Genomic DNA, 4,365 nt, shown 5'->3' on the forward strand with positions numbered 1-4,365 from the left:
GTGGAGCATTTATTATGGTAGGTGAAGAATTCATTTAAACAGGATTTTCAAGTCATTTTCACTTACCAGTTTGCAAGCAAAGAATTTTTCAAAGAGTAGAGTGACAAAAGGCGGTTTGACTTGCGACTCATAGAGATTTCAAAACTTTGCAATAGAATCTGGAGATAGTGACAATCAATCAAGTGAAGAACACAAAGCGGTATTCAAACAATTGAAGTGGTGAAGTGTGCATTGTATTGACAAACCCTAAAATTTGAAATTCTAAAGGTATTTATCAAAATTATTTTTTATCAGTTAATCATGGCTTCTGCATCACACCCCAATTCTAGTGCACCTATTGATTCAGCAAATTTTATCCAACAGAAGATGAAATACAATGCCCTATCCTGGATACTCGCTGGAGTTATAATGGAAGATGATATTTTAGGGTACATTGATTGTAAATTGGAAGACCTAGGATCTCTAGTGATCCATTCCCAGCTAGGTCTGTTCTGCGGGGATGACAAAATGATCAAACCAGAATACAACATCCTAGAGAGGAAGAAACTTCACAATGCGGTGTACTTTCTTGAAGAATTTATGGAGGAACACATCCACATCATTCTGAGCAGAGTGCATGGAGACAAGATGTATCTCAAGAGGACACATGATATTACACCTAAATCCATTCATGTCATCACCAGTTTCTGCAACACTGGTGAGGTGCCAATTTTTGCATTATGTGAACTGATATGAGGACATAATGATATTGTATGCTGTCATTGATGTCAATATGTGATATGAAGAGAGAATCGGCATATGTGAGAACCAGTATATATGCCAAAGTAAAGTCATATATTTGTTCAAGGTGAACCGGCATGTAGTCATGGGAACTGACACATGGAAGCATTGTATGACTACCGGTTGGTAGGTAGTTTCCACTTCAGGATTTTCTGTTGGAGTACCTCAAGCCTGTGTGACTCAATCAGTGATCTTTGTGTGATGAGTTAGCACTATAACAAAGAACAAATCATGTTGCCACATCAGCCTTGTGCGCATGAAGGATCTTGCATGAAGAAGACTATCCCTATCTACCTTGGGAATGTGCGAAGTTAGTAAATGGTGAAAACATGTGATGGATTATCAGCCGCCATGAAATCGGTGGATAATGAACGATGGAGAATGTCTTGAGATTTATTCAAGATCTGTTGCATTTAATACAGTATGATCAACGGTCAGGATTGAACCGTTTGAATTCCTTAACCTAACAGGTCTAGGGTCTAGGGTTTATGCTACCGACCTGTCTGTTGTCCTATAAGGTCGATGTTGTGATTCTTTTAGAGTTGGTTGGCAAAACGTTATGTTTGAGTATCCAAGAGAAGTGATACGTGATTCTTACTAGACCAAAGGAGAGAAGTGATACCTACAGAGTGTAAGTGCAGAAGGTGAAGAGGAGCTTAAGCGGATCTGCATTGGCACTGAGTGTTGTTACCAGATCATTGTAATACTTGTTGATCTCTAACCACCTCAACAGTTGGAAAATCCCCTAACAGGATAGCCTTAACCAGCTTGCTATAAATCCCTTAACAGAGTAACACGAAGTTATTGAAATCTGGAAAGCTAGAGAGCTCTAGAAATACTTTAGCTATTGAGTTCTTGAAATCCTCTAACAAGGTACCCTTAACAGGGTTTAACCCTTAATCGGGTATTGTAGCCATCCCTTAACCAGGTGATCTCTAACAGGATCGGTTCCTAGCAGAACCTTTTGTAATTTCTTTAACCGCACAAGGCTCCTAATAGAGAAGACTTCCAAAGAGTTCAAAAATAGCTTATGGGTATTCATCCCCACCATGGTTTTTCCCAGTTGGGTTTCCACATGAAAAATATGTGTGTCATGTGTGATGCTTTTATCTTGTGATTATTTGTTATTGCCTATTAAGCATATGATGGTTCTATGTTTTATGCCTATCAATAAAACATGTTGAACTAGCTGTTGTGAAGATATGATGATAGATTACCTGTTCATACATAAGGGTGAAATGGTAGTATAGTTTTGAGTTGAGTGGAAAGATAAGTGAGTAACCAATTTATGATTGTTTTAGTTGTTCTCGGGTTTTACCAGTTGCACTCTGTTTCAAACTGGTGTCGTTGTTTTCTAGTCATTAGGAGTAATTGCCGTTGAACCGGTTTAGGACTGTATTTTATCTGTACTAATTCACACCCCCTCTCAGTACCATTTTGGTACTATTTTCTCATCATTGAGTTATCAATTGTTATCAGAGCGTCCTCTAGGTCCTCTGTGTTGTAAGCTTAACTGCTTGAGGTAAAGATCCCAGTCAAATGATGAAGAGGGAAGGTCCAAAGTTTAATAGGGAAAATTTCTGTATATGGAAAGATAGGATGAAGATTTTCATCAGAAGCATGGGTGTTCAACACTGGAGTTATGTTGAGAATGTCTATGTTGTCCCTACCGGTACTCTCACCGATGACCAAAAGAGAGAGATACAAGAAAATGGGCAAGTCATGGAAGCCCTTATTAGTAGTCCATTTGACATTGAGTTTATTAATGTTCAGGACAAGGTAAATCCCAAAGAGGTATTGGATGCTCTTGACAATATCTATGGTGGTGATGAACATGTAAAACAGGCTAAGGAAGAAAGCTTGAGAGGGAAGTTTGAAGATATGTGGATGGTTGAAGGTGAGACCATTCAACAGTATGGAATAAGAATCAAAACAGTTGTTGGAGATATCAAGAGTGCAGGTGGTAAAATAGAAGATTCCACTATGGTAAGCAAAGTCCTAAGATCCCTATTACTGGTCTATGCAATAAGGGTTGCTGTTATTCAAGAGCTGAGATCAATAGAGAAGACTAAGGTATCCTTGGATTCCATCATAGCAAAGTTGATAGCCTATGAGCTAAATAGTTTTGATGGGAGTGTTCAAAAGACTGAATCAACTTTTAGAGCTTCTGTTGTATCATCTAGGAAAGGAAAAGAAGCAAGCACTAGTGGTGAACCAAGATAGAGCAAAGTAATGGATGATGAGGAGTTTTTGATGGAATTTGAAGCTCTTCTTGCTAGGAAATTTCCTAAAGGAACCGGTAAATACAAAGGTAAGCTACCTTTGAAATGCTTTTCTTGTAACCAGATAGGACATATTGCTATAAACTATCATAATGGTGATAACAAGGACAAACCAGAAAGGTTCAGGAAATTCAAAGGGGGAAATCAGAGAAACTGTTTTGTGGTAGTTGATGAAGGTGTCACAGATGAAGAATCAAAGGATGAAGAAAATGAATATATTGTGTTTGTTGCTATTAAAGAAGATGTGTCAGACAAGAAGGCTCTTGTCTCTTAGTTTGATAATTCCAATGAGTGGATCATTGATAGTGGTTGTTCTCACCATATGACTGGTGACCAGAGCAAGTTTCTATCCTTGGAGGAGTATGATGGTGGTGTGGTTCACTTTGGCAATGATGCACCATGCATGGTCAAAGGCAGAGGGTCCATCTCTCTAAATGGAAAGAGTAGTGCTGACAATGTGTACTGGGTTGATGGTCTCAAACACAACCTTCTGAGTGTTGCCCAGTTGAATGGCAGTGGCCTTACTTTGGAATTCAAGAATGGAGTTTGCAGAATCAAAGGAAAAGATGGTGAATTGGTGGCCACCAGCATGCAGACCAAAGGTAACCTATTTCATCTGAATGCAAATATAAGTACATGTCTTATGGCTAAGTTTGATGATAGCTGGACATGGCATAGGAGACTCTACCATATAAACTTTGATAACATTGTGGAGGCTAGTAAGATCAAGGCAATTAGAGGGTTGTCAGTGCTAAGCAAACTAGATAATACCTTGTGCAGAGAGTGTCAATTGGGGAAAATGTCTTCCTCAACCTTTAAAGGTAAATCTTTCACTACTGACAACTTGCTTGATCTTGTGCATACTGATTTGTGTGGTCCTATGAAACCTAGAAGTGTGCAGGGTGATAGGAACTTCATGATTCTCACTAATGACTTCTCAAGAATGATGTGGGTCACATTCTTGAAAGACAAGTCTGAAGCCTTTATGAAGTTCAAATATTTCAAAGCATTAGTGGAGAAGGAAAGTGATAAAAGGATCAAGTGTCCTGGAACTGATCAAGGAGGGGAATTCACTTCCAGTGAATTCAACAAGTATTGTGAAGAATTTGGCATCAAGAGGCAATTATTTGCCCCCCAGACTCCACAATAGAATGGCCTAGCAGAGAGGAATAACCAGACTATGGTTGAAGCAGCTAGAACCATGTTGATTCAAGGAAAGGTAGCTCACACCTTTTGGAGAGAATTGGTGAGCACTGCAGTCTACACAATGAACCAGGTACTCATCAAGAAAGGAAAGGATAAA

This window comes from Cryptomeria japonica, chromosome 1, assembly GCF_030272615.1.
Source record: "Cryptomeria japonica chromosome 1, Sugi_1.0, whole genome shotgun sequence".
Classification (NCBI taxonomy): Eukaryota; Viridiplantae; Streptophyta; class Pinopsida; order Cupressales; family Cupressaceae; genus Cryptomeria; species Cryptomeria japonica.